The sequence below is a fragment of the Rhipicephalus microplus genome, chromosome 3 (genome assembly GCF_043290135.1).
Source record: "Rhipicephalus microplus isolate Deutch F79 chromosome 3, USDA_Rmic, whole genome shotgun sequence".
Taxonomy (NCBI): Eukaryota; Metazoa; Arthropoda; class Arachnida; order Ixodida; family Ixodidae; genus Rhipicephalus; species Rhipicephalus microplus.
In genome coordinates, this window is record NC_134702.1 from 201,422,635 (window position 1) to 201,443,112 (window position 20,478).

At 46.6% G+C, this 20,478-nt stretch overlaps 1 protein-coding gene and 1 non-coding gene across 3 annotated transcripts in view; one reads left to right on the forward strand and one right to left on the reverse strand.

Annotated features, from left to right (window-relative positions):
- Positions 1-582: 582 nt before the first annotated feature.
- LOC142804344 (U5 spliceosomal RNA) lies at positions 583-704 on the reverse strand. Its single transcript, XR_012894611.1, has one exon. It is a non-coding gene; the product is annotated as a U5 spliceosomal RNA (small nuclear RNA).
- A 6,584-nt stretch (positions 705-7,288) lies between these two features.
- Positions 7,289-20,478, forward strand: part of LOC119170039 (uncharacterized) — a 310,797-nt gene continuing 297,607 nt past the window's right edge. For both annotated transcript variants that reach the window (XM_075890670.1, XM_037421068.2), the window contains exon 1: positions 7,289-7,668. The gene's annotated coding sequence lies outside the window, so the exon portion shown is untranslated. The remainder of the gene's footprint in view (positions 7,669-20,478) is intronic.

Consider the following 20,478-nt stretch of genomic DNA (forward strand, 5'->3'; position numbering starts at 1 on the left):
TTTTTCTTTTATGCTTCTATCATTGCCGGCTTTTACCTTGATGACTTTCATGTTCCTTCGCAACAAGATTCAAGATTGGTTTCCATCAAACTCTCGGTTGACTCATCATTGCTTCAAAGTTAGCTTATCAATCTCTCCCAATTAATTATTGATCATAAATTGATTGGCTTAATTACGCAGTAGTCAGCAACATTCATTTTTTCATGTCGTTATAGAGGGCATCAGCGTATTTTAAAATTCTAGCCTGATTTAGCTAAGGCATCATGTTTTGAAACTTCTTGAATCATAGCACTGTTGACATCAGCAATACAGAGGCCGGCGTAAACAAATTTCTGTAGGAGTGAATAAGAAATAGCCTGCTCAGGCATGACGCGGGTAAATATGGTTGCTTTTGAAAGGCACTGACAGTCCACCCCGTTAGTAAAGCGGGGCCGGTCTTGAAAATAGCGGGAAAAAAGTGCCACCTCGGCGTCCGCCGGTTGTGCAGTCAAGCAACGAAAGTTGACTAGATTTGTAACCCCTGCGGCGAGTGTAAGTCAACAAAGAAAAGTATCAAAATCTTACTTTTGATGTTAAAAGTAGGCCTCACGCAAACGGGCAAGGCCTCCCAAAAATTGGCCTATAGGCTCATTAGAGTGTCTTCCCCCACGGCAATCTTTAGTAAAAGGCGAAAGATTGACTCGATTGAGGGAGGACCTGAGCAATGTAAAACGCACGGCCCACACTCCGCGGTCTTGAAAAATAGCCAGAGAACTTGGCCAAGTTGCTGCTGAAGTTTATTGTACGTTTCCGCCTTTTATTCTTAAAATATGTGTTGTCATAAAAACTTTTCTGCACCACTCACTATAGTGACGTATAACTTTTGATTAACAGAAGTCAAATATAGGCACGTTCCTTTCAGTTTAGGCTCTCATGCTGGCGAAAAATGGATGCAGCCGTGTACACTTCCATCAAGGTTTGTAAGTTCCGGAGTAGCGGCACGTGAGCACGCATCCTTATCATACTTGGCGCGCTTCGTATTTCGTTTTGAATGCGAACATTTCTTTGTGAACTTCGGCGACTTTGAGCGTATTTATCTATCTATCTATCTATCTATCTATCTATCTATCTATCTATCTATCTATCTATCTATCTATCTATCTATCTATCTATCTATCTAGCCGCCTACGACATTTAGCTCTCCTGGCCGTTTCGATAATGTTATCGATACCAAACTTGGTATGGCATAACATGACTGTAGGAAGAACATATTTGACTAGTCATAACACGAAAATAATCACATGTATGTAATGATTTACATTTCATCGTTCTGCAGCTTTTGCGGTGGTTAAGTTCACATGCCGTGTTGCAAAACTGGTAAGGTATCACATGATTGCATGGAGAACGGAAGCGACAGACCCTAACATGAAAATCAAGACATTCGTGTCATGTAGCAACATGTATGCATGCCATGCTCATGACGCGTTCGCGGGCGTTTCGCTAAGTTCACTTATACTTTTTTACTTTTACATACCGAATTCGATATTACGGTACGTGAATAGATGAATGTATGTGATATGCAAACATGATAAACATGAGTTGGGTGCCATGTAAGAACATGACTGCATGCTACGCTCATGATGTGCTCGTGGCCGTTTCGCTAGTTTCACATGTACCAAACTCGGTATTAATCGACGCGAACGGACGACATAGGTAAATGATGCATCCAAATATGGTAATCATGACATGCGTGTGATGTAACAACATGACTACATGCCACACTAATGATGCACTCGCGGGCGTTTCGCTAGCTTCACATATGCCAAATTTGGTATTACGTGACATCAATGGATGACGAAGGATATACGTGACTGGTGCAAACATGATCACGAGGTGCGCGTGATGTCAGAACATGACTACATGCCAAAGTCAAGGCACCGATACATTTAGACGTGACGCGTTGCGCGTGCTCGCCAGCGTTCATTTCGTGGCGTGACGCTGGCGTTGCAACGCCCGGCTCCAATCCTGCCATATACTCGCAGGCGCGCGCCGCGCTGCGTTGCTTTGACGCATGCGCGTTTCAGCGCGTCCGGCATCCCTCCGTCAGGAAAAGAAGGAGACGCATTGTTGTCTAAGTAACGCATCGGCGCGAAATGCAGCATGTCGCATTTCGTGTCGGTTGCCGTTAGGCCGCGCCGACGGACGCTGGATGCGCCTGGCGTCAGCCAATATAGTGCTTGCATTTTGCTAACGTAACGTTGCTGTGCCCAGCGTGCGCGCGCGTCAACGTGACATTGGAGTATATTTTGCCCTTCATGATGCGCTCGCGGCCGTTCGGCTAGCTCCACTTATAACAAATTTGGTGTTACGTGACGTCAATGGTTTACGAAATATATGACTAGTCCAAACGTAATAATCCTGACACACGTCTCATGTAAGAACAATGCAACATACCGCCCTCATAGCGTGCTCGCGGCCGTTTCGCTAGCTCCACATATACTAAATTTGGTATTGCGTGACGTGAATAGGTGACGAAGGTAAGGGACACATCCAAACACGATAATTATGACATGGAAGTCAAGTACGGCATCATTTACCTCCAACGTTGTGCCTATATTAAAGTCAGATATCAACATTTCTTTTTTTATTGATATGATATATAAGGAGATATAGGCGCACAAATATGGCGCCGGCTACTCTTCAGCCCTTGAGTGAAACTTGGACACGTATCTTGTAAAACATAAAAAGCAGTGCACGAAATATAGAACACTCGGGCACAGATATGCAAAGGCACACTTATACGCACATATCACAACAAAATGATATAGAAGGGTTCAAAAATCAACGAATGAAGTCTCTGATAGTGTTCCTCGGTAATATTCGGCCCAACCAGCGCAAAACAGCAGAACACACGTCTGGTCCTTATGAAGATGTATTCGCTCGTGTGTATATAATAGTCGACACGTCATTCACTTCACTACGCGCACATGAATGCTGTCACATGATACTGCACATAATAAGTACTTGTGTGATACAAATGAAACTTTGTTATTTCTGAGTACTTGTCAGCAATTCCGCTGTCTTGTAAATAATGCTTTTAAAGCGTGCGACTGTAAAATTCCAGTTGGCCACGGGCCTAGAAATTTTCTCATTCGTGCTTCGCATATCATCGATTCCTACTGCACGTGGGGTCTGCCAATTTTAAATGCGAAGCATTTCTTAGCGGGTTTCGGCGACTTTGAGCGTATCTATCTATCTATGTATCTATCCGGGTGCTTACGACTTCTAGCTCTCCTGGCCGTTTCGATAATGTTATCGATACCATACTTGGTATGGCCTAACATGACTGTATTGAGAACATATTTGACTAGACATAACATAAAAATCATGACTTGTATGTCATGAATGTTATGATTTACTTTTCATGGTCCTGAAGCTCTTGTGGTGGTTTCGTTCACGTGGCATGTTGCAAAACTGGTATAATATGACATGATTGTATGGCGAACACAAGCGACAGACTCCAACACAAAAATCATAACATGCGTGTCATGTAACAATTTGACTACATGCCACGCTCATTATGTGCTCGTGGCCGTTTCGCTAGAGTCACATATACCAAATTTGTTATACAATACGTGAATGGAAGACGAAGGCATGTGACTGGTGCACACATGATAATCACGAGGTCTGTGTCATGTCATAACATGACTACATGCCAGAGTCAAGGCACCAATACATTTCGACATGACGTGGTGCGCGTGCTCGCCTGCGTGGCATTTCGTTGCGTCGCGCCGACGTTGCCACGCCAGGCGCCGGTCCTGCCATATACTCGCTGGCGCGCGCGGCGATGCGTTGCTTTGACGCACGATCGTTTCAGCGCGTCCAGCGTCTCTCCGTCACGAAAAGTGGGAGACGCAGTGCTGTCTGGGTAACGCATGGACACGACATGCAGCATGTCGCATTTCGCACTGGTTTCCGTAGGGCCGCGCCTGCGGACGCTGCATCTGCTGGTCGTGCCTGGCATCAGGCATTATAGTGCTTGCATTTTGCTAACGTAGCGTTGCTGTACCCAGCGGGCGCGCGCGTCAACGCTACATTGGAGTACATTAGGCCCTTCATGATGCGCTCGCGGCCGTTTTGCTAGCTCCACATATACCCTGGATTAGGGGCACCACCCTGCCGGGCAGACTTCGCTCTCCACCCCGTATATTCTTCGGGGCACTGGAGTTCAAGCCTGTTTGGATTATGTATATAATAAAGATGTGTAGTACTACTACTACTTGTTACGTGACGTCAATGGATGGCGAAATATATGACTGGTGCAAGCATGATAGTCCTGACACGGGTGTCATGTAAGAACATGACAACATATCACACTCATAGCGTGTTCGCGGGCGTTTCGCTAGCTCTACATATACTAAATTTGGTATCACGTGACGTGAATAGGTGAGAAAGGTAAACGACACATCCAAACATAATAATCATGACATGGAAGTCATGTACGGCGTCATTTAACTCCACCTCGTAATGTTGTGCTAATTTTAAAGTGACATATCAACCTTTCTCATTCGTGTTTCACATATCATCGATTCCCATCGTACGTGGGATCTAGCAATTTTTTTGTTGTGTGTGCGTGCTACTTTATCCTGAAATTTGTGTGGATTGCTACGTTCTTAAATTGTAGCACCTTAAACAGAATAATATCAATTAGCATATTATTATGCGGTATTGCATTGAATCGACTGCGCCCTTAGTTCGACAGGCTCCATAAAGCGAACCTTAAACTTTGCTACTAACACGTGGGTACATATACCAAAATATGTTGTTAGGCACACAGCATAGTTAGGCACACAATATGTAACTGTTTTTGCCTAAATGCTCTCTATACCATTGGTCAACCATGCTGTTGAACCATCTGGCCTTCTCCTCCTTACAGCGTTTCCACTCTCCTATTCCACTTGGAACAAATCAACGCCGACTAAATTTCAAGGCCGAAAGGCTGCCGCAGTGACGTCAGAGGGTGGGGGCCCTCTGACGTGGCGGAAAGCCTGTGTTTCGTTCACGTTTTAGGAAAACCAACGCTCCCGCTCTCGCAGCTGCTGCGGCTTGATAGGGCCAAATAAAAGATGTGGAAAAAAAAGTCTTACTGAGCATGCTGAGTTGGGCAACTGGGCCCCCAACCTCTGACGTCACTGCGGCAGCCTTTCGGCCTTGAAATTTTGTCGGCGTTGAACAAATGCATTGGCATACACAGAATATTTGAGAAGGAAGAACTCTTTAAGCTCGAACCACAAGTACGCGTTACAATGCGTCAGCGCGTCTACACGCAGCTGCGCGCCCTCTGTCTGTCTCTCTCTCTCTCCATAAGGAGAGGGCATTCAGCAAACCCACACGAAGTGCGTTGACGTGCCATGACGTGTACGTGTGGTTAGGGCTTTGTACAACTGAAGCTCCGATCTGCACTGCACCCAAATAATCGCACAGCCAACGGGTATGCGGGACTTGCAGCGTTTACACGCCCTCCGACTCCCCGTGGCGCAGCTAAGAAAGTTCTGTGTGTGTGGCACAGTTCGAAAGGCAAACGAAATTTGCTGTGCCTGGGGCCACAGACTTGCAGCTCTGAAAACGGTACTCTGTGTCAGACAGCTACCTCTACTTTCTACAGTTTTTTCCAGTTTTAGCAAGTATCAGCAAACGTATGCATCTCTTTTAGCGTTACTTTCATAACCAGGGTTGTGACCGTGTGACTAGAATCAATCAGTCACACCCTGTTAGGCGGTTTGTTCGAACCCTGATGAGATCGTCAGTGTCCGGTAGGTACGTTCCGAGCACATCCTCTGGATTCTCAGTAGAGCTCGAATCCAGTTGCCGGTGGGACGACAGCCCACGACATCGGCCGTTCGGAGGCCGCGTGAAGGTGCTGTCACGAGCTGCTCCAGACTCTCAACACTGGGATGTACTGGACGGTCGCCTTCCATCCCGGCTGATCGACCGGAAGCTCGGAGTCACGCGGCGAAGAACATTCGTCACGGACGAGGTAGGAGTCCCATTGCGAGCATTTTCTTTTGATGTCATGTGCTGTCCATGTTCGTCATACACCCACATCCTCCTGTGTTAATTTGGATTGATACCATGTTAAACTTGCAATCATGTGAGCGCCCTCGCGTGCTTAGAGAAATCAGGAAATGAGTTGTCCCTTGAGGCAGATGTATTGATAGTATATATGCTCAGATTCACGTGTTTCTGCGATCGTATAAAATTCTGAAATATTAACGTTATGGCACGTTGTTGAGCAATTCACTGCAATCCTTCGATAGTTTACACGCGCGCCCCGTGACACACACACACAAACTTTCACAAATAATAACAATGAGCGGAGTGCCGTTTGATGCCGTGGTGTCGCTGTTCACATCATTGGGTAACTCATTGTCTTACTTATATTAGTTCACTGGCAAAACAGATGCAACATATAAACTTTATTGGGACGGATGAAGGACTAAGTCGCGGTCTTGTGGCAAAATGTAATGGTCGAAGCTACTCAGCTGTGCTGCTGCTGCTCGATTCACGCTCTGTATCGAATCTGTCAACAATAAGAGACGGTTCTGGTACTTCAGGTTCCTGGGACTTTTTTCTATTCCAGTCGTGAAAAGAGTGCTCGTATATGTCACTTTCGTAAAGCCTTTGCACTGGAACAAGTATAATGTGACACACTCTGACCAATTTTCAGTTACTTTGAATAACGCGAAAAGTTCTGTTATCTTTCAACGTGATTTTTTGAACTCATCATGCAAATGCACAGTGTGAAGCGCTGGAACACAAATGTCTGGTATTTTCTAAAAATTAAGATTTGCTGTAGTTGAGCGCTTGTTTGTCATCTTCACTCTGTCTGTGTCTTTTGGGCGCAGTGTGATTTCAATGTATAGTTAGAAACTCACGAGACTTTCAGTTCTATTGCGTTTTTCATTATGATTGTAACTGCATAAGCATTTTTATAACAACTCAACCAATAAACCATCCGTCGGTCTTTACTTGTGTACGACTATTTTATTGACCTTTAGATAACGTACAAACTTACAGCACCTCCGATTTCAAGCACGGAACTGCATTCGCGAATGTCAGCGTTGGCTATTCAAACTTTACGGTTCGAATTTCCGCCTACTCCGTAGTCAGAGGGCAGTTTTTCGATGGCCGAACTTTCACCGCTCACCGCTGCTCTTGCATTTGGTGCTGCGATCGCTGACTGCTCGAGGCCGTCTGCTACGTCTGCTGCCTCCTCTCCCTGCGAATCCCGCTTTGCCGCACCGCCGCGTTTTTCTGCCGGCGCGGCACGACAAGAGCAGGCGCGCGAGATCAAGCCGTGCTCCGAAGGAAGGAGGCTGGCAACGAGTGTGCTCCGGCGGTGCCTGGCGAGTCGGGGGATAACGTGTATTTCATCCGGCGGGGCAGGTACGCTCGCGCGTACAGTGTGTGTGTGCGTGTGTGTTTTGTGGCTCTGAGCGGTCCACATTCCAGCGTGCGCGCCGGACACGCTGCGTCTTACATTGTTTCGTGCCAAGAGAGGGATACGACGACCAGAGGATTACTACTGCGTGCATCAGGTGGTCAGCACACTTCGGAGAGGAACACGGCGGAACCCATCGGCCGTGCTGGGACGTCAACTTGTTCTGTTTTGGCAGCTTGATTGGCCCGGTAAGCGGCCCGTTTGTTTTGATCCCGCGCCCGGGGCAACGGTGGCCTAGCGAGCGCGGGGGTACTAAATCACTCACTATGCGATGCCTTTGGGAGGATACGTGTTTTCACGTTTTCGTGGCATAGTAGATCTCCGAGTAGGTGCGTTTTCTTTTGGGAAATGCATGTTTAAGGTGTACGTGCGGTTCTTTCGGTTAGGCGTGTCTCGGTGTTGAAGCAAGGGGGCGTGGACAGTGCGTGGCATACTAATGGAAGCCCGGTGGTTCAAGGAACAAAACAAAACCCAAAGAAATGTAATAAAGCAAAGCTTGAGGCAAGCAAGAATTGTACCGTTTGTGTTCATTGATACCGGCTGCTAATTTTAGTAACTGTGATAGTCGTACGAGAGATACGCTAGCTTTGACGCGCTGCTGCTTTAACCGGACAAGCTTCGGCAAACTGTATTGAACACAGGTAACACGTGACGGTATTATTTTTGCAAGGAACCACTTCCTATATAATTGGTCAGGTATGCTGTCAAAGCTTAGTTCTATGTAAACTTGCTCCCACTTGAATGGCGTTGTGTAAGTCGGCGTATCGTATTGCTCGCATCTGAGGTCCCAAGCGCGCCTTTTTTCGTGTTTGTTATAAATGAAGCGAAACGAGCTTACCGTAGCTTGGCCAAATGAAACATGGGAATAATTCGTTTTATTTTCTGTTGCATCTCTTCACTAGGAGGATGCTCCTATTAGAGAAAAGGCACTCAAAGTTTATAGCGTTCTACATGCAGTGGGGAAACGTGATAATCTGCCGCAATATTTCGCGAGCAGTCTTGCCACTTTAAAGGCGTCATCTAACTTTATTTTCTCTAATTTAGGGAGGCTCCTGTAGCTTGTGTACAAACATACACATAGAAGGTCTAGGAAATAAATTTTCAGGCTTCGGGGGCTGGTGCGTCTGTAGAGTTGGCTTGCTGGCAAAGCAAGATAGATCGCTCGCTGCATGTATCGGTCCCGTTCCAAGAAAAAAAAAAACTTTCGCGATATTATGGGTAATCTTCATTCTCACATCGCCTTTCGCACTATATTTGAACACCTCTTCGGCTTCCATGATGTACTTCTCACGAAATGCGCGAATCATCAGCATTTCGTCTCCTTGGTGTACTGACTTTTAAGACCGTGTGTGAGAATGCGTACAAAGGTAAGAGAATGCGTATCGCACCAGCTGATTATACACTTTGGCCCGTAAAACACTGGTGAACGCATGTCTTCCTACTGCACTCTCCTTCTCCCCATTTTTTTTTTTTGAGAGGAGGGAGGGAGTTCGATCACGGCATTCTTCAAACCGGCATCGACGCTCGCGCGCTTGTTGCAACCTGGGTGATGTGTCGAAAGGGCATCGTGCGGTCCATTTCGGATTACCTGCGGGATGTTGCAACGACATACGAGGTCGCCCGCGTGCGACATTCAGTCCGCCCTAGCTGCAAGAGGAATCGGAACGGAATGCGACGCATTAGCTGTCGTACATACTCGGATGCGGAGTGCCGCGTCAACCTGGTTAGTGTTCGTTCATTCGCTGCATCCGCTCGCTAATTTAGGCGACATTGAAGTGAAACGATAGTCTATACAGTAGGCAGTTTTCGTACAGAGGCCCCAAACCCTTTGCGTATGGACGCTTTGGGTCAACCAGGAGCGATGAGTTTTCGAATGTGTTCTGCGGCGCTTCGGACACTCCCCCTAGTTTGTGTCACACTCGTCTTCGCCGAGAGCCGTCACTTCAGTGGGTGGTGTCACGTGTTTCTGACCCAAAACTTTTGGGGCAAGCTGTGGGGCTCCCTCTAAATTCGAAAAATAGCGCCCCCAAACCAAACGTGGTTTGGGTTTTGCGCATGCGCAGTGGCCTTGACGCTATTTATTTGGAGGCCTACTCGAAAACTTGCCCCGCCGCGGTGGTCTAGTGGCTAAGGTACTCAGCTGCTGACCCGCAGTTCACGGGAGCGAATCCCGGCAGCGGCGACTGCATTTCCGGTGGAGGCGGAAATGTTGTAGGCCCATGTGCTCAGATTTGGGTGCACGTTAAAGAACCCCAGGCGGTCAAAATTTCCTGAGCCCTCTGCTACGGCGTCTCTCATAATCATACGGTGGCTTAGGGACGTTAAACCCCACATATCACTTACTCGAAAACTTCCTATTGACGGATAAACTATGCACCGTTGGTAATTTCGCCAGCATAGGTTAACAGCAGTTATCAGTTTCTGTAGTTTTAACATTTTATATTTCCTGTTAGTAGCTCCGATGTTGACCTCGTGTGTTTCAGAATGTCTTTCTTTGTTAAGCACAACTAACAGACACGTATCTTTATTGAGGTCTTGAGCAACACTACCTCAAGGAGTTAGAGCAGCGGGCCGCTCCCACGTCGGAACGGGTAGGCCGAGCCTTACCGCCGCGTCGTGGACCCTCTGGACAGCAAGTCCTGAGCGCAGAGCTTCATTCCCCTTCGGTCATGTGCTGAGAATTGCGTAATGAGGGGAACTGCCAGATCACGTATAGTCTAACGTAGATACGGCGCCAAATTCTCGACATGTTGGATCAATGCTTTCAATAAACTGGCTGTGGGAACGAAGGCTGGAGTACGACCTGGTTCGAAGCATGCGGAGGGTAGATGCTTGGGCCCTACAAATTTTCATATGAAGAAGAGGGCAACAGGCGAAAAAAAAAAAACATCCACGGAAACTATAAGGCTTGTTATTTCTGGTAATTATGATGTCAAAGTGTAAGGAGGACAAAGTAACGTTTCTGTATTTCAGCTACAATGGCTCGAAGAAGTTTCCCGCAAATTGATATACGATAAATCTCTGGCTCTCTAAAAAAATCGGCGTACTTCATTTTTACCGATTACGAACTGTGATTAGGAGCCACGAAAAATCTATGACGTTGCGGCTACTGATACGAGAACTTCAAGGTGGCGTCGCCAGCCACTTTTTACATTTGCGCGCGTTTCTGGCTTACAAGTTACCTATGGCGTTTCTCGTAGGAGTTCCGTTGAAATTGTAATCACCAATACGAGGAAAAAAGTCTCCTTTCTGGCGTCCCTTCAAAGAAAGGGAGTGATGTCTTCACGCTCGGTAGGTGGTTTAGCGGAAGGCCCTTGTATGTTGTTGCGCATTGATTTTATCGTTCGCGATTTAAGCTATAGATCAGAATTGAACTTGTCGACCCCGACTGGCTACCGTTTGGACTTTGAGTTGAATTACGCAAGGTGCAGACGCTCCGTGTACTTAGATTTAGGTGCACTTTAAGGAACTCCAGGTGGTAGAAATTTCTGGAACCATCAACTCTGACGTATATTATATTAATATCGGGGTTCTGGAGCAACCTCCACAATTTTTATTACTTTCATATCGCCTGACTTGACCAGTCGCAAGCAATAAATAGTAAACTTGATCGAAAGGACAGCGTGTGACAACCGTATAATAGATATACAGTAGAGCTTGGAAGAATTTTGGTATGACGTAGTTGGGGAAGGGGGGGGGGGAGGGGGGCATCTGTACTGCATCACATGCATGTTTAGCGTTGAACAAAACCGAAGACAGTGACAGAAAACTAACGTCGACGCTTCTTTCTGCGTTTTCTTTCGCTGTATCCGTTCTATAGCGGCAAACGTATGATGCGATAATTTATAACGGTACACCTTGGCATTTTTTATTCATCAGGTACACCGCAGCGCCCAGAGCCGTTAGAATCAATGAATCAAATACGAATTTGTTCGCAAACATAATTATACATGACCTGTTATTGACATTAATTTCTGTATGGTCAGGTCAGTTCCGTTCCGTTCGGATTGTATACGTGGGACCCTTTACAATATTCCGATATTATATTATCTACGAGAAAAATGGTTACTTTTGTTGGGAGGAGTCTACAGGAGTGAGAAAAAGAGAATAATGAAGATGTACGTGGACATTTGTAAACAGTCTGGAGCTGGCCTTGTGGTTGCGTCGTCATGGGAACGCCACGTCATGTCAGTCACACTTGAATTACTTTTTTTAGTTCCACTGTCAAAAAAGTAAAAAAGATCACTGCATATTCGCGGAGTGAATGATGATGAGTGAAGGGAAGTGTCTGTCCGTTCATCCGTCCGTCCGTCTTCCTGTCTGTCTGTGGATGTGCTGTGCTGGGGATGGACCTCCTGGATCATAAGGAGCTTCGGCCCTAAAAAATACGGGCCTGATTACGCAATACAAAATCAATTGGTAGTATATTAACAATAATAACTGCAATAATGATGAAAAGAGGACCACCTTCATGGCATGCAAGTTTACTATTCCATGTCCAACGCTTCATCTTATATTAATCGGATATAAATCTTTTTTTTTTCGGCAGACGTTAGGGGTGCGACTACGAAACCTTCTTATGCCCAGCGATACTGTTTCGTTAAATCTAAAGCTTTTCCGCGGCGATTTATCGGCTTGCATAGTCAGAATGCTAGCATCGCTGCATTACGTTAAAAAAGCAATACCGTAAAAAAGAGAAACTCGCAGAGTAAGGGGAGTATGGACCCATCTTTACGTTTCGGTGACCCCCTATCGCTGCTATTTCGGTTGTCCCACCGCAGGTATGCCCACACATCAAGTTTTCGTCGACCGTTGCGCAGTGAAAGTCGTTTATTGCCGATCGAATTGAGACATCGGACATATAGAACGTCTCAGTCCTTTGAACGTCGCGCTTTTCGTCGGTTCCTATCTGGGCGTTCGTGGGTCAAGATCCGGTCTCGCAGCAGCGGCTGTCTCTCGCGGGGGCTTTCGGACGAAAGTTCCAGGGCGTGTTCGCGGTTTGTAGTGGGAGGCAGGCTTACTCGAGATGCGCACTGGTGGGCGCTGCGAGACGCCCGCCGCATACCAATTACAGCTCCCATGCACTTACGGAAACGTCACGTGTAGTCCCTTTATGGAAGACCCCGTCCGCGGGTACATTTTTTTCTTTTTTTTGCCTGCAACATCAATGGTAGCTACTGGTGATATGGTTTAGGCCAGATGACAAAAACGCCGCAGTCCGCCGCCTCCCAAAAAATAATAAAAAAAATCGGAAAACGAAATGCAGAATCGCCCCTGTGGTGCAAAAGCGTGGAGATGGACTGTCTTTTTTGTTTTTATTCGCTTTTCTCTCTCCTCCTTTCTGTCTTGTTGTCTTCTCTTGCTTTACACTTTTTTCCTTTCACTTCTACGTATTTTTATTTCTTTATCGTTTTTTTTTGTCTCTTTCCTTTTCTCGCTTGGTTTCTCTTTCAACTTTATACTTGGTTTCTGTTGTCGAGTTTTCCTAGCCATAGTATAGCAATGCACGCATCCGGTACACTTAAAACATCATTAGAGCAAAGTTGCATCTTACGCGAAAGAAAGTTTGGTTACAACCGAAAATTCGTTATAAAGGTTTATTCCTAAGACTACTCTTTTGCAGGAGTATTTTTGATTTACTTCGTTGTAAGCGATATTTCGTCATATCTTGGTTTGTTATATCGAGGTATGAGCGTATCGCCACCAAGGCGATCGAAGAGGAGGAAGATTTTTGCGTGACGCGAGTGCGCCCCCAGTATACATGGCTATACTAAGCGCAGTTTTGCCTGCGTTACGCCAACCGACGACGATGCGTACGATAGTGCGTTCCCTTGAAGCGATTCGCACTTAAAAAACGCTTACACAGTCGCGTATTTGCTGTAGCTTTGAACTGTGGTCCCTCGTTTTCGCTGCTAGACTTCTATTTCATACAGTCACGCTTCAAACCCGCTGTCCGACTTTATACATTATCTGTGCAAGGAGAGTTGAAAGGTTTCGGTGAATCGTAACAATGTCTGCGCTTTTGCGTCCCAAGACCGCGATACGGATATGAAAGACGCCTTAGCGGAGGCCTCCGGAAATGTCAACCGTCTGCCGCTCTTCGACGTGAACTGGCATCGTGCAGTACACGGTCGTCTAAACTTTCGCCTCCATCGAAAATGCCGCGGTGGCGTATATACTACTTAGGGTGCTGGATTGTTCGCACCTGGAGGTAGAGGGTTTGATACTGGGCGTGATGGTCGCATTTCAATGGAGGTGAAATGCGAGAGGGCCGTGTGCTGCGAGATGTCATCGCACGTTTACGGAACACCAGATGGTTGAAATACTTGGAACGCGACTCGCAGTGGTATCGGAGTTTCGGGACGTTAACGTTAAACGCGGCCGTTGTGGTTGCAGTAATTCTTTTCAGTATCTACGGATGTGCGTTGCCCCACCGTAGTGGTCCAGTGGCTGAGGTACTCGGCTGCTGACCCGCAGGTCGCGGGGTCGAATCGCGAAAATGCTCTAGGCTTGTGTGCTCAAATTTGGGTGCACGTTATAGAACCCCAAGTGGTCGAAATTTGCGGAGCCCTCGCCTACGGTGTCTCTCATAATCATATGGTGGTTTTGGGACGTTAATCCCCACCTATCAATCAATCTGCGGATGTCGTTGGTAGGAAACGAGTCATGTCAGAGTGTTATCAATGGCTGAAGAATTCGTCGGAAGATCGCATTGTCACTCTTTTGCTGAACATCAGGGACACGTACCCCGTTCCTAAATTTCGCGCTCAAACTAAGGTGCAGTGGTGGGCGTCACTGTGACGTCACAAATTTCGAAAACACGTGCTCGTATCTGCCCTTCTCTTTAAGCGCACGAAAAGTTATCGCGAATCGCTGGAAGCTTGGGTCCGTCTTGCTTAGAAATGTGCGCGGTTATTCACTGATAAAGAGGTGTAGACGTGGTCGAAAGAATGACGAACGGGTGAAGTGGTGTGATGTATTCTCAGGGCAGTGGCGTCCACCAATTTATAGTTTTACCCTCGCGTACCTACCTTGCCAAGCGGAGCCCATAAATTTAGTGTTTCCAGTAACGGGTTTGCTCCTACAAAGGTGCCACATACGCTTCAAGTTTGAGTAATCGTTCGTCGTTGCGAGTTATTTTTAGAAGTGGTAAACTTTTTACGCGGACATAAAGCTTGTGAGGGTCATCGTCTCTGCAGAAAATTCAAGCAATGTCTCCTTCAGTTTGTCGGTTTCACTAGTTGTGTTCATCCATCTGTTGCAACGTTCTGCCGCCGAGCATGAAGACGCGGGTTCATTTCGAGGTTTCTGTGGTCACGTTTCAATTGAACGGAATGTAAAAAAAAAAACATTCAAGCGTCGTGTTTTGCCTGTACGTATAAACAACCCCCGGATTTTCGAAGTTAACACGGAGTCAATTGCGTCCCTCGACAAACAACCGGGGGTGCACATTATGTTAGTTAAGCTTCGCACCTTCTTGATTTTTTGCGCGATTTTATTTTTATACCGAGAGAATCTAAATGTGGTAGTTACAATTTTTACGCACGCACAAACGCAACGTACCGCGGACTCACTCATGTGGAGCTCAAGCACCACGCCTCTGAATCCTTAAGTAGATGTTCGTCCGCAGCTGGTCCGCCCGGGGGTATACGTTGATCGGCTGCTGACGTGGAGGTCGCGGGTTCAATCCCGGTTGCATGTGGTAGCACTTCGGTGGAGGCTAAGTGCTAGATAGAAGCCCATGTACTGTGCGATGTCTGCATGCTAAAGAACACCAGGTCGTCAAAATTATCCAGAGCCCTCCACTATACGGCGTCACTCGTAATCATATCGTGACGTTAATGCCCAAAAATTGCTAATTTTATAAATTGTAGCTTCAGAAGCTCACCACAAGAAGCACCTTAGTGCGCGACCTCACGAGTTTTTTTTTTTTCGTCAATATACCTGGTTGTCGCGACTAAGTTTCGCTCGTATACACATAGGAACGAACTACTCATTCATGCGCAACACGTGTGCCGTGTCGCATAATGTGCGTGTCTGTGCGCAGCTGTAAATGATACAGGATGTCACGCAATAACGGGAAAACGCCGCAGCTTTTTCTTGTATACATGAGACGTACAGTACATATGCATATCGCCGTGTGCAATATTCTGCGTGGCGAAGGGATGATGTGGTGTGTTATTCACCTCGTAATTCATCCTGTCAAAGAGACCTTTGTCGGTTCCCCCATCATATTGCTTAAACATTCAAATAACGAGTTGGGGATAACCAAAGCGTGCTCTATGCTTCTTGGTTTCTGAACGGTGACAGGGCACTGAATACACACACACGCACTCCACCTCCCAGCGCCCCGAATGTGCCTTCATTGTGTTTTCGTCTTCGATGCGCTATTAAAGTTCAAAAAAAGTAGAATACCAACGTGACCTGATATACTATCTTCTTTGTTTCGCCGATTCGCCCACTGTGGGCATGACTTCTCAGTGTGTGGCGCGTGAACAATCTTTTGCATAATTACCGATGCCACCAGATCCAAATCCGAATTTTATTTTCGCTTTGCCCAAAGCCCAATACAGTGCAATGTTCATGCGAAAGTAGAACAGAAAAAGTTTCACTTGTGTTCCTTGATTAGGCTCTGGGCCCCGTACAGCAGCAGCGACAGTGCGTAACATATCGGTATCAAATATTATTGACTGCAATGTTCCAAAGAAAAAAAAACAAATATAGCAAACAGCAAAACACATTAACAACAATAAGAACTGTATATAATTAAAATAAAATTAACGTTACAAACAACTGCTGATGTATTTTGCTCTCATGTAGAAGCTTGGTGAGGTTGTGGCACTTCGTAATTTATTGCTGTCTCTCTCTCTTTCTTCTTCTTCCGTGAATGTACGTGGGCTTGATTCTCGAGGGGCTATCTTAAAACAGGATTATGAATTGTAAACGCTTATGCCTAAATTGCTTCAAAGTGTTGTAGTTTTGTCGACGCTGCTTATTCTCGAGCCACAGATACATAAAGATCGCTTCATACGGATCAATTCTATTCGCCGGTCACCTGTAGTCGCGATGCGCCTGAACTTTCAATAATCTTGCATGAAACTGTAGCAAGATATTCGCGCACCTCCCTGCCTGCACGCGCTTCAGTGCCGAGAGCCGAGCGCTGAGCTCGATGCAAATATGGCTGTGCACACTCGACAAGCAGAAAGGAAATTTATGGACCAGTGCATCGAAAAAAACTACACGGGGAAGGTTATAAATTTGTGCCTCTACCGTGGCTGAAAGCTGCTAAAGGAGTGCGAGCTCGACAAAGGCTATATAGAAGCACACTGCACTTGAACTCACCGACGCTGCTGAGCTGTGCGAACGTGCGTGATGTATTGAGATTGAGAACACTGGCGGCGTTGAATCTCTGGATTGTTTACTTCGTTGGCGGTTCGCACCATTTAACCATAACATGTTTACGTGCATGAAAGCGAATAATCGAAATACCTTTTGTCAGGCTCTGTTTTTTTTCTTCTACGTTTTCTCTGTCTTTAGTTCTCGCCTCCTCCTTTAGTGTTTACTTCCAGAAAAAAAAAATGCTGACCTTTTCGGTGACTCTCAATCTTGCCTCGAGTGCATGACTTTCTTTTGGAGCTCATGTGTCTCCGTAAAGAGACTTCGCTTGTTTCTTTTGAGCACAGTCATGTCACGGTCGCTTGATAAAAAAAAGTTTTCATTTAGTGGCCGTGGTCATTTAAAGTGGAAATTCAGGACCCGCCTAGAGTGAAAAAAAAACTTTTTTTATTTTTCTTTTTGAAGAATGTACAAACTTCTAGCAATCCAAGGACATTAACAACCAGACAATCGTCGTATCCGTAAATGTGCGGTTCGAGAGAGAAAAAGGAGGTGAGCCGCTTCAATTTGGTACGCTCTTTGGGCATGCCATGATAAAATGCCGTCGTATTCGCAGCACATGCAATCAGCACGACTCGCCGGAGTTGTGCTCGAGCACGGAGTATCCTTGCGGAGTTTCGTAGCGCCTGTGCCGTTCGATGCCTCGCTCGCAAATCGAATCATTCGCCTGCAGCCCGCCTTATCGCAGAAGAAAACGCGTCTCTGAGCACGGATGCAACGTATATACGCATACGTTGCGCCATCCCCTGCGTCGAACTCTAGGGCCCCGGCCGAAAGCGTGGCCCGGAGGCGACGGGGACCCATATATCAGGAGGAGGGGGGGGTAGGAACATGACCGGCCAACACGACTCGAGCGATGACCGCTCCCCATCGCTACTCTGTAAGAGGCTTAACGAAAAAAAAAGAAAAAAAGGGGGGGGGGGGGTCGAAAGGCGGTGCTGAGCACTCCGCCGCCGACCAATTTCTGGGTCGGCCCCGGAGTGACCCGATATGGAGGCCTGCCTGAGAGCGGCGGCCGACCGACCGACCGGCCGGGTATACGCGGTCGCATGCTTCACGAAAAAGGAAGACCGAGTTGGCTTGCCCCGAAGCGGGCCGAGATAAGTGAGTGTACGCTTCTTCGAGTGTACAAAACGTGGACTTCGGAGTATACAAGGCTGGTCACTAGACCCAAGTAGAAGGCTTGAAGACGGTTTACTAAAATGGAGATCATTGGGTGGAAGAGACTGTCCGGCAGTGGAACTAAAGATAAGATGCTGCTTGCTGCTGATTATGTTGATGTTGATGACGACGACGGAGAAGGAGAGGAAGAAGGCCTTGCTGAAAGCTAACAGCGCAAGAGGAATCACGTTCGGATGTGGATATCAACCATACACGAGTCAGCCCCTTTTAAGACCTCCGTGGTATTAAGTTGAACGGAATACGAAAAATTCGAACTTGTTTTGTCTGCGATTACGTATATTAACTTGGAAGAACACGCGAGACGTTAAAAAACTATCTCGTAGAGGAAGTCAATATAATCGGGTTCTTCAATGCTGCGCATCGTGTGTCATGTTTGTAAGTCCACGCATCGCTTCTACGTGAACCTAACACGTGCGCTCCTTTCGGAACTCGTCACTGATAAGGTGATGAATGCGCCATCGATAGTCGACTTTCTTCGAAGTACCACTACAACTACTGTTCTTTTTTTTTTATTTGCTAGGGCCTAACATTTCATGCTTCGTCTTATGCACATAAAGGCCGCAAGTCAAGGCTAACGAATCCTAAATCTGTTTGCGGTAACTCTACTTATCTGCCCGATACCCTTGTGCGCGCTCTTTTACACGTGGAAAATCTCTCACTTTTTAAGTTTTCAACCTGACAATAATAGTTGTTGCAAATGTACTTTCGTCCACAGTCAGCGGTTTTATTTAATGTGCCTCTTTGGAACGTCTCGTATGCCGGAACGATATTCACATAACCCGTGTTAACGTGGGAGCAATGTAAGCAATGCGCTCTAGAATGGAATTGTAAGACTATGTCACTAACAGTTATACATTCAGAACCAGCTAAACCTTTGTGAGCCGTTAATGGGGCTCTTAAAAGTAGCGGCTTCAAGCGCAAGCCGAGATTTGCAAGACTGTGTAGTTAAGCTACATAGTTTCTTAGTCCTATATACTGTTGTGGCCCCGCCGCGGTGGTCTAGTGGCTAAGGTACTCGGCTGCTGGCCCGCAGGTCGCGGGCTCGATTCCCGGCTGCGGCGGCTGCATTTCCGTTGGAGGCGCAAATGTTGTAGGCCCGTGTGCTCAGATTTTGGTGTACGTTAAAGAACCCCAGGCGGTCGAAATTTCCGGAGCCCTCCACTACGGCGTCTCTCATAATCATATGGTGGTTTTGGGACGTTAAACCTCACATATCAATCAATCATCCGTCCATCCATCCATCCATCCATCCGTCTGTCTGTCTGTCTGTCTGTCTGTCTGTCTGTCTGTCTGTCTGTCTGTCTGTCTGTCTGTCTGTCTGTCTGTCTGTCTGTCTGTCTGTCTGTCTGTCTGTCTGTCTGTCTGTCTGTCTGTCTGTCTGTCTTTCTGTCTGTCTGTCTTTCTGTCTGTCTTTCTGTCTGTCTGTCTTTCTGTCTGTCTGTCTCTGGATATGCTGTGCTGGCTATACGGCGTAGGGATGGACTGCCCTTGACCATAAGGAGTTTCGCATCTAAAAGAAGGACAAAAGAAAGGCAGAAAGGTTAACGAATGCCGAGTTCGTTTGGCTATGCCGTAATGGGAAATAGAAAAAGAGGGGAAAATATTTAAAAAGATTTTTATTGTTTCTGTGGACACAGTAACACCTCGCAATCGACGTCGCACGCGATCAGTCGGTCCTGTGGCCTTCAGAAATTTCAGCAATGCTTTCGCTGCCCTGCGCAACTCTAGTGTGCTCCTAGATGGGACAAGGATCTTGTCGATGGTGAATAAAGGGGCTGCTTGAATACGTTGCAACGAAGTACTAGCGCGGGTTTGTGCATAGTTTATATAGACTGGGGGAGAGACCTTCCCACCATTTGTGTGGTCCTTCGGCTGCATTTCCTTCGGTTTTTTGGCGAGTAGAGGCCGAACCTTTTTCGTGCAGCATAGATTTCGTATGTGCGTCATGGGACGATGGCTCAATACCACCCGGCTAGCGGCTTTTCGTGATTGGTGATGCATGAAGCCTCGCCGCGTTGATTGCATGGCGTACTCAGTGTGCCTGTACGATCTCGAAGGTACTATAGTATGGTGAAGTGTACAGAGCGGGCATAACAGAGAAAATATGGAGGCACGTCAACGGTGCCTACAGGTGTCGGCCATTTTGGTTAATTATTTCTTCGGAACAGAACAAATATATAACGAACATTAGAAGTATAGCCCTCAAACGACAGGACCACGTGTTCGATCACGTGTTCGGTGCCCTCTGTCACTTTTTCTGTTTTTTTTTTCATTTGCGGTTTATTATTAATAAATATGACTGAACTAGTGGAGTTCACAGTTCATCTCTGTTCACTTTCCCGCGTGCCAATTTCTTCAAGAGTGCAGGGCTAAGTGTACAACATATCTCCGAAGGATGTAAAAAAAAAAAACCTGTTCCA